The sequence below is a fragment of the Equus caballus genome, chromosome 9 (genome assembly GCF_041296265.1).
Source record: "Equus caballus isolate H_3958 breed thoroughbred chromosome 9, TB-T2T, whole genome shotgun sequence".
Taxonomy (NCBI): domain Eukaryota; kingdom Metazoa; phylum Chordata; class Mammalia; order Perissodactyla; family Equidae; genus Equus; species Equus caballus.
In genome coordinates this window covers 36,856,112-36,876,721 of record NC_091692.1, presented here as the reverse complement: position 1 = coordinate 36,876,721, position 20,610 = coordinate 36,856,112, and the positions used below count along the sequence as shown (strand labels likewise).

Here is a 20,610-nt window from a genome sequence, read left to right as displayed (position 1 = left end):
TTTGGCAAATGTGTCCTGAAGACAAGGAGCATAGTGCCTAAGATTTTGTATCAAAGGAAGAAAGTTCTCTTGCTTGTTGAGGAGGAGAATAGAAATTTTCTTGAGATATCAGGGGCTGTATTCCCATTATGTCAATGTTTTGAGATACAAGGGACCTAGTCCTGATAGGGTCCTCAGTGTTAGACTGTGGAGAGAATTTTAACTCTGGATTGGGATAAGATGCTGGGAGGTTAGAACTCTGGAAAGGAGAAAAGGTCACGGAGAAGGAGTAATAAAAACTGGATTCAGAGGGAGTTGGATGATTGTGAAGTAGGAGGACCCTGAGCTTGCCTCTTGCCACAGATACAACAAACTACAACAACATGTGGTATAATTTCCTCTAAGAGAGATCTGGAAACTGGATGAAAGAACACCCACAGCAAGAGTCAGAGATAACAGTCTACTGAGGAAAAAATCACGCCCTAGAAGTGGCACTTCGTGGTCAGTGTGATCTCAAAGGTACAATGCTTTTCCTGGAGGAGTGAGAGATTTGAGCTCCATGTTAGGCACTCCAGCCCTTACATCTAGCACAAGAGAGATAAGACCCCAAAACATGACTGAAAACCAATGGGGAATACACCCAGGACAACTATGATGTTTCAGGGAAAGGAAAACTTGCTCTTGAAGGGCCCCCGCAAAGACTCTCTTGACCTGGAAACCAGCTGTTTTTACACCAGATAGAAAAGTGCATAGTCCGTTGATAAAAGAGACTCACTTACTAAGCTGGGAGCACCTCCCAGAGAGGCAGGAAGTGGTTAGACCTCCAGCCCCACAGGAACTGACACTAGTGGCAGCCATTTTTGTGACCTAGTTCAGCCATGGTGACACAGATGCTGGTAGGCACCATTTTAGAATCCTTCCTCTAGCCTATTAGTGCAGGGGCCTGTCTAGCCCACTAGAGCACATGAGGGAATTGGGCACAGGCAGGAAGCACAGGCGGCCCACCCCAGAGACCTGTGTTGCCCACCAGCAAGCCCACAGCACACTTGTGCCACCAGTCTCAGAACCAGAGATCTGCTCCATCCACTAATGTGCCTGAAACTGTCACATGCTGTGGGGCAGGGTGCAGGGGAGGGGCAGGGGGGTCATACCCCACCCACTAGCATATACTCAAGGCAGTTTTGCAGTGTTGGGCTACCTAGCCAGCCCCCACCAAAGGCCTGCCCCACCCAAAACCAAACTAGCAACAGCTGTGCCACCAGGCTGCACACCTAGCCACACTAGGGGCCTGCCCCACCCACCAATGAACCAATAACAGTCTTGGACTGTCCAGCCAGCTGCACCAAGGACTTGCCTCACCAGTGCACCTAAGGTAGTTGTACACTGCCAGGATACATAGCCAGCCTTTGCTGGAGGACTGCCACCCACCAGTGAGCTATCCGTAGTTGTGGGCTGTGTAGCCAGCCACACTGAGCACCTGCAGCAGTTGTGCACCCCTAGGCCTAGCAACCAGCCACACTAGGGGCCTGCCTTTTCTGTCAGAGAGCCTGCAGCTGTTGTGCACTGCTGCACCCCACAACTATCCACACTGGAGGACTGACCCACTTACCAACAAACCTGCAACAAGTGTGTGCCACCAGGCCTCATAGCCAGTCAGTGATTCCAGGGGCCTGCCCCAGCCAGTAGTGTGCAGCACTACTGGGTGCAGTAGCCACATGTGGCCAGGCCTCACAACCAGTTGACCTGGGGGCCAGCCCCACCTATTCACACACCTGTAGCAATAGCAGCCCTGGCACAACAGAAGGGCACATTCAGCCAACACAGGGGACACCCCAGGAGCATTTGGCATGAATGACAAGAAAGTAGCATGCTGATGGGCCCCATAAGACATCTCCTACATAAGCCCACATTTCCAAGATCAGGAGATGTAGCTAATCTACCTAATATGTAGGGGAAAAAAGCACAGAGAAGCAGGCAAAATGAGGAGACAAAGGAATATGTTCCAAATAAGGGAACAGAACAAATTCTCAGAAAAAGAACTAAACAAAAACAGGGATAAACAATCTACCTGATAAAGAGTACAAACTAATACTCATAAGGATGCTCACTGATCTTGGGAGAAAAATAGATGAACACAGAACTTCGAAGAATTATAAAATGTAAAAAAGAACCAGCTAGAGCTGAAGAATATAATAATTGAAATTAAAAATACACTAGAGGGAATCAACAGCATACTAGATGACAAAGAAGAATGAATCAATAATCTAGATAACACAGTAGAGGTAATCACCCAAGCTGAACAGGAAATAGAGAAAAGAATTTAAATGAATGAGGACAGTCTAAGGGACCTCTGGGACAACATCAAACATAATAACATTTGCATTGTAGGTGCCCTGGAAGAAGAAGAGAGAAACAAAGGGGCAGAATAATTATTTGAAGAAATAAAAGCTGCAAACTTTTCTAACCTGCAGAAGGAAACAGACATCCAGGTACAGGAAGCACAGAGAGTACTGAACAAGATGAACCCAAAGAGGCCCACACAAGGCACATTATAACTAAAATATTAAGAATTAAGGATACATGGGCTGGCCCCGTGGCCGAGTGGTTAAGTTTGTGTGCTCCTCTGCAGTGGCCCAGGGTTCGGATCCTGGGCACGGACATGGCATCACTCATCAGGTCACGTTGAGGCACAGTCCCACATCCCACAACTGGAAGGACATGCAACTAAGGTATACAACTGTGTACAGGGGAGGTTTGGGGAGATAAAGCAGAAAAAAAAAAGATTGGCATCAGTTGTTAGCCCAGGTGCCAATCCTTAAAACAAATGATTGGCAACAGTTGTTAGCCCAGGTTCCAATCTTTAAAAAAAAAAAAAAGAATTAAGGATACAGAATCTTAAAAGCTGCAAGAGGAAAGCAGCAAGCTACACACAAAGAAAACCCCACTAGGCTGTCAGCTGACTTTTCAGCAGAAACTTTACAGGCTAGAAGGGACTGGAATAATATATTCAAAGTGCTGAAAAGAAAAAACCTATAACTAAGAAGACTCTACCTGGTAAAGTTATCATTCAGAATGGAAGGAGAGAGAGAGTTTTCCAGACAAGTGAAACTAAAGGAGTTCATCATCACTAAACCAGCCTTCTAAGGAATATTAAAAAGACCTCTTTAAGTAGAAAAAAAAAGGCCACAAATAGAAATAAGAAAATTATCAAAGAAAAAATCACTGGTAAGCATAAATATATAGTAAACGTAGTAAGTCAACCACTTATAAAGCCAGTGTGAAGGTCAAAAGACAGTAGAATTAAAATTATTTATATCTACAATGAAAGGTTAAGGGATACACAAAACTAAAAGAAGTAAAATATGATGTCAAAAATATAAAACATAGGGAGAGGGAGTCAAAATGCAGGACTTTCCATATGAGGCCAAACTTAAGAGACCATCAACTTAACATATTGTTATATACATAGATTGTTATACATCAACCTCAAGTAACCACAAACCAAAAACCTATAATAAACACAGAAAAAAAAACCCAAAACACTAAAGAAAGTCATCAAATCACAAGGGAAGAGACCAAGAGAAAAAGATAGGAACAGAGAAGAACTGCAAAAATGTGCAGGAAAAAACTAACAATATGGTAATAAGTACATACCTATCAATAATTACTTTAAATGCAAATGGACTAAATGCTCCAATCAAAAGACATACAGTGGCTGAATGGATTTAAAAAACAAGACCCATATATATGCTGCTTACAAGAGACACACTTCATATCTAAAGACACTCATAAACTGAAAGTGAAGGGATGAAAACATATATTTCATGCAAATGGAAATGAAAAGAAAGCTGGGGTAGCAATACCTATGTCAGACATACTAGACTTTAGTATGAAAACTATAACAAGAGACAAAGAAGAGCCTTATATAATGAAAAAGGGAATAATCCAACAAGAGGACATAACACTTGTAAATATCTATGCATCCAACATAGGAGCACCTAAATACATAAAGCAAATAGAGACATGAAAGGAGAAATTGACAGTTACACAACAAGAGTAGGAGACTTTAACACACCACTTACATCAATGGATAGATGTAACACCCCGCTGACCTCAATGGCCTTAAATTACACATTAGACCAGAAGGACTTTATAGATGTATATAGAACATTCCATCCTAAAACTTCAGAATACACATTCTTTTTAAATGCACATGGAACATTCTCCAGGATAGATTACATATTAGGCCACAAACAAGTCTGAATAAATTTAAGAAGGTTGAAATAATATCAAGCATCTTTTCTGACCACAACAGTATGAAACTAGAAATCAACTACAAGAAGAAAACTGGAAAAGTCACAAATATGTGGAGATTAAACAAAATGCTACCAATAACTCTTGGGTTAACAAGGAAATCAAAGAAGAAATAAAAAATACCTGGAGACAAATGAAAATGAAAATATGACCTACCAAAATCTATGGGATAAAGCAAAACAAGTACTAAGAGGGAAGTTTATAGCAATACAGGCCTACCTCAAAAAACAAGAAAAATCTCGAATAAACAATCTAACATTACACCTAAAGAACTAGAAAAATAATCAAAGCCAAAAATCAGTAGAAGGAGGGAAATAATAGAAATGAGTGAAAATAAATGAAATACAGACTAAAAAGACAATAGAAAAAATAATGTAACTAAGTGCTATTTCTTTGAAAAGATAAACAAAATTGAAAACCTTTAGCTAAAACTCACTAAGAAAAAAAAAAGACTCAAAATCAGAAAGAAAAGAAATTACAAAGAATACCACAGAAATACAAAAGATTATAAGAGAATACTGAGAAAAGCTGTAGGCCAACAAACTGGATTAACTTGAAGAAAGGGATAAATTCTTAGAATCATACAACCTTCCAAAACTGAATCAAGAAGAAATAGAGAATCTGAATAGACTGATCACTAGTAAGGCAATTGAAACTAATAAAAAACCTCGCAAAAACAAGTCCAGGACCAGATGGCTTCCCTTATGAATGCTACTAAACATTCAAAGAAGACTTAATAACTATTCTTTTCAAACTTCCAAAAATTTGAAGAGGAGGGGATGCTTGCTGACTCATCTTACAGGGCCAACATTATTCTGAGACCAATACCAGGCGAGGACAGCACACACAAAGAAAATTACAGGCCAATATCATTGATTAACATAGATGCAAAATGCTTCAACAAAATATTAGCAAAAAGATACAGCAATGCATTAAAAGGATCATAGACCACAATCAAGTGGAATCTATTCCAGTGTGCAAGAATATTTCCACATCTGCAAAACCAATCAATGTGATACATCACATTAACAAAATGAATACTAATAATCAGAGGATTATCTCAGTAGATGCAGACAAAGCATTCAATAAGATTCAGCATCTGCTTAAAAACTCGGAATAAAATGGACATAGAAGGAAAATATCTCAACATAGTAAAGGCCATATACAACAAACCCACAGCTAACATTACACTCATTGGTGAAAAACAGAAAGCTATCCTTCTAAAAACAGGAACAAGACAAGGATGCCCACTTTTGTCACTCTTATTTAACATAGTCTTGGAAGTCCTAGCCAGAGCAATTAGGTAAGAAAAAGAAAGAAGAGATCCAGGAACCAGCCCCATGGCCGAGTGGTTAAGTCTGTGCACTCCACATCAGCGGCCCAGGATTTTGCGGGTTCAGATCCTGGGTGCAGACATGGAACCACTCATCAGGCCATGCTGAGGCAGCATCCCACATGGCACAACCAGAGGCACTCACAGCTAGACTATACCACTATGTACTGATGGTCTTTAGGGAGAAGAAGAAGAAGAAAAAAAAAAAACGAAAATTGGCCACAGTTGTTAGCTCAGTGCCAATCTTTAAAATAAAAAATAAAGATCCAAAATGGAAAAGATAAGGAAAATTGTCACCATTTGTAGATGACATAGAAAACCCTAAAGAATCCACCAAAAGACTATGAGGAATAATAAATACAGTAATGTTCCAGGATATAAAATCAACAAAGAAAAATTAGTAGTGTTTCTATACACTAACAGCAAAATAGCAGAAAGAGAAATCAAGAATACAATCCCATTTAGAATTGCAATAAAAATTTAAAAATACCAAGGAGTAAATTTAAGCAAGGAGTTAAATGACCTGTACATTGAAAACTATAAAACATTGTTGAAAGAAATTGAAAAAGACACAAAGAAATGGAAAGATATTCCAAGCTCATGGATTGGAAGAATTAACATAGTTAAAATGTCCATATTATCTAAAGCAATCTATAGGTTCAGTGAAATCCCTATCAAAGTCCCAATGACATTTTTGACAGAAATAGAATTTAAAAACCCTAAAATTTATGTGGAATAATGAAAGACCCTGAATAGCCCAAGCAATCCTGAGAAAAAAGAAGAATCCTGGAGGTATCACAATCCCTGACTTCAGAGAATACTACAAAGCTATATTACTCAAAACAGCAGGGTACTGGCAGAAAAACAGACACACTGATCAATGGAACAGAATCAAAAGCCTAGAAATAGAACCACCTGTCTGTGGACAGCTGATCTTCAACAAAGGAGTCAAGAACCTACAACAGAGAAGGGAAAGTCTCTTCAATAAACGGTATTGGGAAAACTGGACGGCCACAAGCAAAAGAATGAAAGTAGACCATTATTTTATACCACACAGAAAAATTTACTCAAAATATATTAAAGACTTAAATGTAAAACCTGAAACCATAAAACACCTAGAAGAAAATATAGGCAGTACACTTTGATATCAGTCTTAGTATTTTTCCAATATTGTGTCCACTCTGGCAAGGGAAACAAAAGAAAAAATAAATAAATGGGACTACATCAGAATAAAAAGTTTCTGCACAGCAAAGGAAACCATCAATAAAATGAAAATAAAACCCACCAAATGGGAGAAAATACTTGTGAATCTTAGATCTGACAAGACATTAATTCCAAAATATATAAAGAACTCATACAACTCAACAACAACAACAACAAAAAAAACAAAAAATGGACAGAGAATATGAACAGATATTTTTCAAAGAAGATTTGCAGATGGTCAACAGGCACATGAAAAACTGTTCTAAATCACTAATTATTAGGGAAATGCAAATTAAAACTACCTCACACCCATCAGAATGGCCACAATTAATGAGACAAGAAACAACAAAGTGTTGGAGAGAATGTGGAGAAAAAGGAGCCCTCATACAATGCTGGTGGGAATGCAAAATGGTGCCGCCACTATTGAAAACAGTATGGAGATTCCTTAAAAAATTAAAAATAGAACTACAATATGATTCCACTATTCCACTTCTGGATATTTATACAAAGAATACAAAACCACTAATCTGAAAAGATATATGCACTCCTATGTTCATTGCAGCATTATTTGCAATAGCCAAGACTTGGAAACAACCTAAGTGCTCATTGATGGATGAATGGATGAAAAAGATGTGGTATATATACACAATGGAATACTACCCATCCATAAAAAGAGGTGAAATCTTGCCATGGACTTTGAGGGTATTATACTAAGTGAAACAAGTCAAATGGAGAAAGCCAAATACTATATGGTTTTACTCAGATGTGGAAGATAAAATGACAACAAGCAAACACATAGATACAGAGAACAGATTGGCATTACCAGAGGGGCAGGGGGTGAGGGGAAGGAGAAAGTGGCAAAGGGGCACAGTTGTACAATGACAGATGGCAACTAGACTTTTGGTAGTGAACACTGTGTAGTCTATACAAAAGTCAAAATATAATCATGTGCACCTGAAATTTATATAATGTTATAAACTAACATTATCTCAATTTAAACAAATTTTAAAAGAAACTGGTTGAGGATTAAGCAGGAAATTGGAAAAACTGAAGAGATTTCAGACATTTTTTATTGTAATCCACAATAAAATATTTTTTATATTGTGATCCAGAAAAAAAAAAGAAAGCAAAAGGAAGGAAAGAAAGTCATCTTTCCCCACGACTAAACAAAAACAGAATTCGTTTGACTTCTAACCTGGGATCTTCAGAACAGAGAATCAGTAGGAAAAAATCTCTTTGTGTCTACACCAATGTACTGAGCAAACCAGTACTCAGAGACCAGTGGTTAGGGTTTGGAGTTACAAAAGGGAAATGTGCCTAATGAGAAGATATATGAAGCTTAAATATCTCCTCTGCTGCAGGCCTTCAGCGTGTACACCATTGGGTGGACTGAACATGGGTTTTGCTTTTGATTCTGAAAATCTTGCTCAGGGACAGATGCTTCACACTTTCCTTCTGTTTCGTCTGGGTACAGAGTTTCAGTCTCCATCATCAAGTATCCAGAGAGAATTGCAGACTTTCACATGGAGACCTCCCTCTCAGAGACCCACCTGGGTGAGTCTGAGAGCACAGTAGATACTTCAGGAAAGATCAAAGAGAATGGAAGCCAAGAACTGTTACCTGAGGTCACCTGAGAGCTTAATCTGCCTCACCAAGAGACAAGAGATGATTGTGTTTGCTTGCTTAACTAATTCATTTATAATTAACTTAATATGTTAATAAGGGAAATGTCCAGTGGACTAAGCAATAGATGGATCATTATTGACAGTTAAGTGATAGAAATGAAAGTCTATTTGGATGAAACTGAGGAAGGAAAGGGAAACATAGTGATTTCAGTAAAATTAGAACATATCTGATAAGTTTTGCAGTTCAGCAAAACAGAATATTAGAAAAATAGGGCATTAGGTATGCAGGACTGTGCAGTGGATTGATGGTATTTTTTTAAAAATTTAAGATGGGGTGTATTTGAGCATGTTTTATACTCATCAAAAAGTTCCAGACCATGGAGGTAGATATTACCTTGCAATAAGCTGTTCATGAGACATACATTTCATAGTATCTTATCTCACATTGGGTATTGACATAAAAAAATAAATTTTACTTAATAAACCTAGAGGAATACTAGGAATAAAGGAGTTTTACTTAGCAATTATTTCATTACTGGTGAGGTTGCATATATTTTCCAGTTTATTAGTCTTTCACATCCTTTATGGTAAATCATCTGTGCAAGTTCTTTGCTTGGTTTGTAAACTAGGGTCTGGATTTTTTTTTAATTGCATATTTTCAAACAATAATTGGAGTTTTCTCCACCAACCTTGCTGTTTGGCATTTAATTCTTTTATATATGTACAGATGTATTTGTGGAGAACAAGTGAATGTTTATAAATATTGTGTGATCACTTCTATCAGTCATTCATATTGTATCTCTCCCCAGCACTTTTTAAATATAGAAAGTTCTTCATTCTTAGTAGTAGTAATCTCCTTTCATATTGTGCTGTTACTCACATCTCTTTTTCCTTATTGCTGTTTGACTTTTGTTAGTAGATCTGTTTTTAAAAATAGCAGTCATCTCCCCTCTGGCGGAAGATGGTATTTGCATTCAACTAGTAACTGCCTCTATTTCTTTCATAAGAATATTTCACTCAATTTATATTAACCAATTTATATTATATTATAATATATAATTATGTTATAATTTGATAACAGAGGAAAATTTGAGGCCACAGTTTATCCCTTTTGTGAAGATCATTCTTTGTATATCACTATCTTAACTGCTCTGCCTAATAATGTAGACTTGAACAGACTAATATCTTTTATAGTTGGTCATTGGGTTTTCTTCTCCTCATTAGGATCCTGTTCTCTTTCAACTTGGTGTCTGCAATGCCTACCATAGCCAGTGGTAAAAACTGATTATCAAATATGTCTCCAAAGGGACTTTACACAGAAACACAAAGGTCAACATATAGATTGACTTAACATGGTCTTAGAGTAAGAGATGTTCTTAAATATGATGGGAAGAAAAAATTTAAATTATGCTTTATATTATTATGCAAAATATTTATTTTTCAAGCTGTACATCTACTCACTGATGTATCAAATATTGGTGTCTATGTATAATGGGATTTACTCATTGGGTGAAGAATTGGTTGGCATGTTTTACCTTTTTCATTGTATTATCTTACTGTTTTGATTGAAAACTTCCAGTGATGCCTATAAATATGATTTTTTCCATTACTGTAAATGAAATATTCCCCCCTTTTCTAAATTTTTCATAACCTCTGAAGGATCAGTGAATGAACAATATCAATATCGTCCATCATATTATTTTATTTTTTCTCATGAATTTCATCAATATTCATGGTTAAAATATGACCCACATGAGAGCCTGAATTCACATGTCCAGTTATGAAAACAGTAAGAAATTTTCACATATTGAGATGTATGGGGAAGTCAATCTGGTTTAAAGCTGATTCAGCCTAAACTTGTTTTTCCCTGAGCAGCCTGATATGTGGCCTGTCAAACCTGCATTGTGCATCTGCTTCAAACATTAAACATGATCCCAAAGCAAAGGATGCACTCTTTGAAAATAGGGATGAATGCCTCCCTTCCTCTGATGTCAATGCCAGTTCTCTTTTGAAGGTAAGTTTTTATTCCCAGAAACCAGGGTCAGGTTAACCTTCTATATACATGCTAAACTGCAGCAAAATATCTTCTTGAGACTTTGAGAAAAATGTAGCCCTGTCATGCTTGGTGTAAGTTCTTTGTTCTGAAATGGTAAATAATCATGCTGCAAATCATGCTTCTCCAGAACACGTTCTTCCTTTGTGGAGACTGTCTTCCCTGATTATAATCCTCAGTCCAACTCAAGTAGAATTCACCTTATCTCTCCTATCTATAAAAAGGTTATTGATTATTTGTATCAACACCAGTCAGGTGATACAGGGTCAACATTTTTTCTGCACAAATATGCATGTCTCTTCAAGTTCCTCTCCAAGTTCCCTAGAATGGAACCTCAATGTAATCACTTGTTAATTAAGTTATCTGAAATTTTAATAACAAAATGATCATGAATGTTGTCTTCTAATTAGAACATATGGCAACAATAAGGAGAAATAGATTATTTCAATTGCTGTCGCTTCCATTTGTTTTGATCATTACATCAGTTAGCTATTGCTGCATAACAAACCATCCTAAAATCAAATGGTTTAACATAACATCTTTTTTTTTAAAGATTGACACCTGAGCTAACGTCTGTTGCCAATCTTTTTTTTCCTTCTTCTTCTCCCCAAAGCTCCCCAGTACATAGTTGTATATTCTAGTTGTAGGTTCTCCTGGTTGTGCTATGTGGGATGCCATCTCAGTGTGGCTTGATGAGCAGTGCCATGTCCACACCCAGGAACTGAACTGGAGAAACCCCAGGCCACCAAAGCAGACCACATGAACCCAACCACTCAGCCATGGGGCCGGCCCCCATAACACCTTATTTTTTAGTGGGATCATATGGTGGGAAGTAACTGTGATCTTTGCTGGTCTTCTCGTGGATATACAGTCAGCTGTGCATCTCTGCATTGTGTTTCTAAGTCTCAGCCATGATGTTGTTTGTAGCTGTAGTGTGCTTCTGCTGTGAACCAATATCTGGTCAATTTACTTCATTTATATATGTTGATTAGTTTAGAGAAAAACATTATTATCAAATGTGAATGGCTTCAATTTAATTCCACTGTTCCTATATCCATATATAAAACTTCGCTTTCTTCCCAATTACAAGAGATTCTCCCCCACATTTTCAGTAGGACCTGGCTACCTGTCATGTAGATCCTACCCTGAGCCATGCACCATTAGATTTTACTCCTTTCACTACTTTATGAGAGTATAATTACATACAATAAATTGTACATATAAAATATGTGGAAAGAAGCCATACAAAAATTGAGTACATGCAACAGCATACCATTTTTATGTAATTTAAGAAAGTGCACCATAAGCTTTAGTTACTTAGGTATGTAATTTTTGCAAAATTCATTGTGCTGAGGCTCAGTTTTCCTATTCCTGAAGGTAAAGTGGGGTAATAAATTTAACTTCACATGGATGTTGTGAGGAGTAAATGAAATGTGTGGAAATACTTTGAAAGGAAATATTCCAGAGTAATAAGAGTATATATGTATATGTCTGTTTATTTGTGTACATTTTTCTTTTAAACAAGCATACTCTCAAAAATATATGCACACACACAGACACATTTATAATCCCATCTTTTATGTTGACTAAAAACTTGTGAGAAAGTTGAAGAGGCTAAAAAGGAAAAGAATAAATGTTTGAATTAACATGAAATTCAAAGAATGCCGAAATGTAGACACAAAGACTTACAGTAGCATGGGTGACATTTATAATAAATTACTTTTTCTATCCTAATGCCCAAAGGCCTCAAAGTCAGAACCACATTTATATTTATAGAATGGGAAATGCTCTGTACCAGCAATTAGTGCTGAATGTCTCCAAACTGACCTTAAATTTCTTCTACATAAGATGGGAATTCAACACAAAATAACCTTACCCAGGGGATGCTGAACTAAGAACTTGTGGAACCTAAATTCAGGTCTCCCAAATATGATTTTATTGGATAAATGTCTGTATTAGATTCTTATTGCTGCTATTAAAATATTGACATATTAGTGGCTTAAAACAAACAAATTTATGCTCTTACAGTTCTGCAGGTCAGAAACTTGAAATGGGTCTCATTAGGGTAATATCAAGACGTTTGCAGGGCTAGGTCCCTTCTAGAAGCTTCTTTTCCTGTTCCAGTTTATAGTGGCCACTTGCATTCTTTGGCTCATGGCTCTTCATCCATCTTCAAAGCCAGCAGCATAGCATTTTCAAACCTCTCTCTGACCCTACATTCTGCCTCCTGCTTCAACATTTAGAGAACAATTGTGATTATCTCACTCCAACATGGATAATCATGGATAATCTTCTTAAAGTCACTTGACTTACAATGTTATTCCATTTGAAACCTTAATCCTCCATTGCTATAAAAAAAATAACATGGGCAAAGGTGCTGGGGATTAGGTTGTGAACATCTTTGGAGGACTTTATTCTGCCACTGCGTGGTCTTTCACAGAAGTATATCATTTGGTGATACTCAAAGGCCCTTACATAAAAGACTCAAACACAGAATTTATCACAGCTTCTGGATGAGTGAATACAGTATTCCTTCAAAATAACATGAAAAGATGATTTTCATGGAAAAGACCTAAAATTGTCTACACCTAACTCTAACACAGAACCACAGGCTTGCTGCTCAAAGACTATTCCCCAGACCAGGACCTACCGCATCAACATCACCAGGAGCTTGTTATAAATGCAGAATTGCTGGGCCCACCAGGACCTGCTGAGTCAGAATCTGAGTCATTCATATGCATATTAACATTGGAGAAGTGTTGGTCTAAAATAGGTTTTCTCACTGTTGACATTCCTGACAGGATAATATTTCTTTTGGGAGCTGTCCTGTGGATTGCAGATTTCTGGCAGCATCTCTTAAAACACTGCCGAATAACTACAGGAGCAAAATCATCTCTGGTTGAGAGCCACTGTCCCAGAGTTTGAGAACTGGAAGCATCCTGACACAATTCCTATCAAGGGCCCATCCTTTACCCAATTATAATTTTCAGGAGATCGCTAAACCTCTCTAAGCCCTTTTTCTGCATTGGAGAATGGAGTTCATAACTAACAAGTCTACCTCACAGAATGGATTTTTATATGAGTTAAATTAGACAATCCCTATAAGATGCTAAGCTTAGGTCATAGTGCATGAAAACATCTAAATATATCTCTTATAACTAGTATACATGTTATAATGAAGGACTAAATGACAGCTCTTAACTTGTAAGTATGAAATTCCTAATTGTTATGGCAAACGTGTCCTGAAGCCCAGGAGTGTAGTGCCCAAGGCTTTATATCAAAGGAACTCAGTTCCCCCACTTGCTGAAAAGGAGAAATTCAATTTTCTTGAGATGTCATGATCCCCACCAAAAGTCAATGCTTTGAAGATACAAGGGACCTAATCCAGACACTTTTCTCAGACTTAGACTTTGTAGAAAACTTTGACTCAGAGTTGAGGTAAGGTGCTAGGAGATTTAGACCTCTAGAAGGGAGAAGAGTTGATGGAGAAAGGTTTAAAAAAAAAAAAACCTGATTCACTTGACTTTTCACTTGGTCCCTTGGGGACAGAAAATCAGCAGGAAAAACTTCTATACAATTCAGACCAGCGTCCCAAAGGGAAATCAATGCACTTAGAGGTTGCAGTAGCAAGAGGCAAATGTGCCTAATGAGCAGATGTAGGGAGCTGTAAATGTCTCCTCACGTCCAGTCTTTCAGTGTGTGTAAACTTCAGATAGACTGGACATGTTTTTTTGTTTGTTTGTTTTTATGTCTTAAATCTTTCTCAGGGACTGATGCTTCACTCCTTTCCGCTCTCTTGTCTTCCATCCAATGAGAAATTCGGATTTCTGCCAGGAGAACTTTCTCTCAGAAATCCCATCAAGGTGAGTCCAACAACACAGTAGAACCTGGATAAGTGGTTCAGAGAGAATAGAAGACAAGAATGTTTACCTGTGGTTACCTGAGAGCCAATCTAATTTAGCCCAGAGCAAGAGATTGCTGTGTTTTGTTTCCTTGATTAATCATTTCATCTATTTATTTATAATGCTAAAAAAAATGTGAACATTGAATTCAGCATCACAGGAGACATTGTTGACAAATAAATTATGGTTAGGTAGCTCAATTAGAAGAGGGAATTGGAGGTATGAAGTGCCTCCAGTAAAAGTAGAACATATTCAAGACATTTTGCAGTTAAAGAGAGTAGGGAAATAGTGTTAGGTCTGAAGAGATATCCAATGATGTGAAGGTATGCAGCAGGATTCCGGACACATACATTTCACGGAGTCTTCTTTCACTCTGGGTAGACACATGAAAAAAAGTTTAATAGCTGAAACAGAGTATGCAAAAGAGATTTACTTTGCAATTATTTCACTGTCTTAGAGGCTTGTCAGTTAGTTAGCCATTTGCTTTCATTATTGTAATTTGAGCAAGTCTTTTACTTTTGTATAGTGGGGTCAGTGTTTCTATTTCTGTTTTTCATTGCATTCTGTAAAACAAGGAATTAAAGGGTTTTTTCCCCACCAGCTTTGCTGTTTTCCACTGAGTTCTTTTATGTATGTATAGATGTATTTGTGGGAAATTGTCACTGTAAATAAATTTTGTGTCAGTAAATCAGTCAGTAATATTGTGTTCTCTTCATAGCTTTTTATTTATCTATTTTTCTACTGAAAGCATTCAGCCGTCACTTTAATATTCTTCATTTACAAATCCTTGCTTTAAACAAAATGATATGAGTGTTCTGCATGCTTGGTGCTAATAAATCACCCCTTGTTCATATTTCCAACTTTTTTCATGTCTCCATTATTTCTTACTTTTCCTTCTGGACTTTTATGATTAGATGGATTTCTAGAAGTTGCATTACCTTTGGCCATCACTGGACTGCATTTTATTTATCATTTGACTAAAGACCAACTTTATGGTCCATAAGCATATTTGAACCCATATGTCTTTGTCTAGGATGAAATGATAACATAGATACTGCTTCCTTCGCAATTTTAAAGGCCCTTCTATTATAGTCTTTTATTTCCAAGTTTTGGCAATTTAATCTTGAATTAGTGTCTCATGTTGATGTCATTAAATTATTTTATATCTCTATATAAGTTAGTGTCAGATTTTGTTCCATAGAGTTGTTTTGTGTTTTTTTCTTAAAGATTGGCACCTGAGCTAACGACTGTTGCCAATCTTTTTTGTTTTTTCTGCTTTTTCTCCCCAAATCCCTCCAGCAGATAGTTGTATTTTTTAGTTGTGGGTCCTTCTAGTTGTAGCATGTGGGACACCGCCTCAACATGGCCTGATGAGCGGTGCCATGTCCACAACCAGGATCCAAACCTGTGAAACCTGGGGCTGCCGCAGCAGAGTGTGTGAACCTAACCACTGAGCCACGGAGCCAGCCCCATACAGTTTTTTTTAAAACCGCTCTTCTTAACCTAATTTCATTCTTACTGACAATCTTTATTCCATAAGTTCTTAATTTCTTTCTTTTTTCTTTTTTTTGAGAGGATGATTGTCCCTGAGCTAACATCCATTGCCTATCTTCCTCTTTTTTGCTTGAGGAAGATTCACCCTGAGCTAACATCTGTGCCAATCTTCCTCTATTTTGTATGTGGACTGCTGCTGCAGCATGGCTTGATGCTGTATGTCCGTGACTGGGATCCAAACCTGTGAACCCTGGGCCATGGAAACAGAGTGTGCCAACTTAACCACTGTGCCCCTGGGACAGCCCACTATAAGTTCTTAATTTCTTTTAATCATTTCTTCCTATGTTAGGTACACATACATATTCATACATGTTTATACCAGTGCATGAATAAGGTACTATGCATGTCATAGATGCTCTTTAGTTTTTAGTGCAGTCTTTTTCATCTTTCATATTCATAACATTGAATTGCTATTATGTCAATGCTACAAAAATATTTTGAGATTGTGAAGTTCAAACTGTAGTTCCAACCATGGGTGATTTTGTTGCCCAGGGGACACTGAGGAATGGCTGGAGACATTTTTGACTGTCACAGGGAGAGGGATGGGTGGAGGCCATGAATGCTCTAAACATTCTACAATGCACAGGGCATACCCCACCACAAAGAATGGCCCAGAATGTCCAAAGTGCCAAAACTGAGAATCCCTGAGTTAAAGAATATCAGTGTTTGGAATACTTATAGCTGTCTTCAAGTTGTCTTCCCAGCCTTGTAACAATTTACATTTCTGCCAAGAAAATTAAAGGATACCTTTTCCTACATGTTTAAAAGTTCCAGCCCCAATCAATGTGACAATTCTTTAAGTGTTTTCCCAGACTGATGGGTGTGGAAGAGGTTTTTGTTGTTTTCTTAAACTGTTATTGAGTTTGAGCAAAGATTTATATATTTGCTCACCATTTGGATTTGCCTATTATTATATATGCCCATAAATTATTTGCCTATTTTTCTGTAGTTATCAGCATTTCAAATGATTTTTACAAATTATTGTTTCTCAATTGACTTTTAGAGGATATTTTTGGCCATAAAATGTTTAAATTTTTATGATATGTCTATCATATATCTTGCTTTATTTAGGATGGTTTTGCCCACTGTGGATTTTATATGCAATTTTCTAGATGTTCACCTATAAAGTATTTGTTATTCTTACACTGAAGTCATAATTCCTCTGATTTTTTTTGTAACATATCTGAGGGAGGGGACCAACTTCATTTTCTTCCAGATAGCCATTTATGCCAGCTTTTATACAACAATCAAACCTTTCCAACTAAATTTAAATAAACCTTGTCACATAGTAAATGTCCATATACTATAATGAAATATAATTCCTGCTTCATTTAACAAACAATAACTGAACATCTGCTACATACTATAGTGTTCTAGGTACATTTTATATTATTTTATGTCAAAGTCTCTGCTAATTTTAATCATTAGTCCATACTGATTTTGTTCAATTACTGTTATTGAATATCATGTTTCATTTAGTTTTTGATGTTCAATTCTATTTGGTTTAAAAGAGTTGTATAAAACCACTCCATTTAACTCATTTCATTTTCTCCGCCTTTCTTTTCATTTTGTAACTTCTCATTTTCTGTAAGTGCACATATATTCAAATACCTATGTGAAAATACAGAGATGAACTAAGCAGGTAAAATCTCTGCTCTTGCAGATCATGCAATTTGGCAGTAAAGACAGAGGACAATGGAATAAATGTGTATGTGACATAATGTACTCAGGCATAACCATATGAAAAAAAGTTATTGTGTAAAATGATAGAATTGTCATGGTGTGTGCAGGATGTACAGGGTTTAGTTGGGGGAGGTCTTTGCATGTCGGTTGAAGTCCAGAACTAAGACTAGATAGAGTATGCCCATTGGATTTGTCAAAAAATAGATCAAAATTCAAAGCCTAAGAATAACAAAGAAAATATGCCATGTAGGAAAAGATAGCTTGATGTTTGCCTCATCTACTCTCAGCCCATATAAAAACCAATTGGTCAAACAAATATGGCATAGGCACAGAAAAAATAAGTCTTCTACTCCTTGATATTAAAAATACTTGACTTTTCTGTGCTTTATAGACTTCATTTGGTGAAGTGTTGGTTTATTCCCTTTTCTCATTCTTCTCTTGGGGTGTTCAATCTATAAGATATTTGACACCATAAAGATATCACTACTTTGGATTTTTGACAAATTTATTTTTTGTTCTTCTTTTCCTTTGGTGGATATCAAGGGGATGTAATCAGGGTTGAAATGCCTTCAGAACCAAGAAAGATTTTTCTTCTTCACAGTTTCTCACGGGCCGCCTGAACTTATTTGATCTTTCTTGTTCCTCATCCATTTCATCCCTCTCTATATATCTTGCTATTTATTGAGCAGATTTTGTTTATGTTTCCTTAAATATAGTGCATAAAATGGCCAAATCAATATGAAGCTCCAAGTATGTTTTTCCATGGAAGGGTTACAATTTTGAACTTCTGAGTACCATTTCTACTTTCTTTAGGGAAAAGGTAATTGATCTGGCCAGGTTTATTGTTTCCACTCATAGTCTAATCAGTGTGGCTAGGGTTGAGAAGGGCATGGTGTATATGTTCCTTGTGGAGTGAGAGCAATCTCAGAGGAGGCCTTCCTGGGCTATATATTCCAAAGTAACTCTTATAATACAGAGGCCAAAACTCAATAAAGTCACTAAAGAGAAATTTTGTTACAATTCATAGGATGCCTTTGCAACCAGATTAATAAAGTGCAATAGGTACATAGTGTGGGTGAAGGACTGTCTATGTCTTGAAGTTTCGGCAGTAGCAGAGGCCACTTCATTCCTTGACATTCTCTGATACCATGCCTCATAACTCTCCCTCTTGCCAATTTATCTTACAATATTGGCTTCCTCTTTCTGACTTGAACATCTGAAGCAAGCACCTTCTTCAGGGCCTTTGCATTGACCATTCCAGATGACTGTTTCATACCGTGGAGATAACCGTTCCTTAACTAACAGGAAAGAACTATGCTAAACTTTTTACATATGTTGACTAAATCTGTTGACCACCTTAGGAGGACGGATACTGCTATTGCCACCATTTGTGTGAGGATATAGACATTTAGAATGCAGCCATGTGTTGGGTGTGAGGTGGTGCTGAGGAGCAGAGGCTGAGGAAGCTGGATGCTATACTCTCCAGGGAAGTGCAGCTTGGAAGGAACTGCGGCCAGAGCAGCCTTAGAGCAGAAGCAGCCCCCGCCATGGTCTGCGGAGCCCAGCTGAGCTGGCCATGCTGCTGAACTGGTTTAGGGAGGAGGACAAAGAGCCCGTAATCGAGCTCTTTGTCAAGGCTGGCAGTGATGGTAAAAGCATAGGAAACTGCCTCTTTCCCACAGGCTCTTCATGATTATTTGGCTCTAAGGTGTTGTATATAGTGTCACAACCATTAACCTGAAAAGGAAGGCTGCAGACCTGCTGAACATAGCACCCAGGACTCACCCGCCATTTATAACCTTCAACAACAAAGTCAAAACAGATGGAATAAATTAAAGAGTTTCTTGAAAAAATCTTGTGCCCTCCCAACTACTTAAAACTTTCACCAAAACACACAGATCAAATACTGCTGGAATGGACATCTTTGCCAAATTCTCTGCATATATCATGAATTCTAGGCCAGAGGCTAATGAAGCATGGGGTCTCTTGAAAAGACTGCAGGACCTGGATGAATATCTGAATTCTCCCCTCCCTGATGAAATTGATAGAAATAGTATGGAGGACATTAAGTTTTCTACATGTAAATTTCAGGATGTCAATGAAATGACAGCTATTTGCAACCTGCTGCTCAGACTGCACATTGTCATCGTAGTGGCCAAAACATATTGTAACTTTTATATTCCAAAAAGAATGACCAGCATCTGGAGATACTTAACTAACGCTTGTAGTAGGGATGAATTCACCAATACCTGTCCCAGTGATAAGGAAATTGAAAGAGCATATAGTGATGTAGCCAAAAACTTACCAAGTAAAACAGCACTTATGAAAGAGATGTTTTCAGATTTTCCCCTAAGAATAGGCTTTTCCTAACAGGCTGCTACTTTTCCTATAAAGTAGAAATTTTATTTTGCATGAAAATGTAATTATTCAATATTGGGATAAAGGATAAAAAAGGTAAAGTAGCTATCTTTAAACATACACTCCTAAGCAGTTTTATTTTAAAACTCTTTTACCCTGCCTACATCCCCTGCTCCATATTCTCCTCTCCTTTAACTTGGAGACACTCCATCACAGACTTTTCTTTTAGAAGTAGTTTGTCATCTTTCTGGAGCCCTTACTGTTGTGTCCATTCACTATGTATAGATGGCAGAACTTTTGAGGTGAAATGTTTAACTGTTAAAATAATAATCATAACCTGATCACTCAGCCTGAAACTGGTGCAAAATGCATGGTGCAAGGAATATTTATGTATTCTTGTAAGTTTTATAACATTTAGTAAGAATATAAGAAAGAATTGCTACTGTATCAAAACATCATTTTGATGCGGGGTCAGTGAGCTGAGGAGTCGAAAGAAAGATTTCTTGGACTCTCAAGGTCTGGTGGTAGTGCTCTTTTATTCAGAGAATAGTGTGGAATAGCATGGGGACAGGACCCATGGGCAGTCAGAGCTGCCGCTGCCGCTGC

General features: G+C 37.4%; 1 pseudogene; it reads left to right on the top strand.

Annotated features, from left to right (window-relative positions):
• The first annotated feature begins 19,222 nt into the window (after positions 1 to 19,222).
• Positions 19,223 to 20,016, top strand: LOC111774884 (chloride intracellular channel protein 4 pseudogene; annotated as a pseudogene).
• Positions 20,017 to 20,610: the final 594 nt, after the last annotated feature.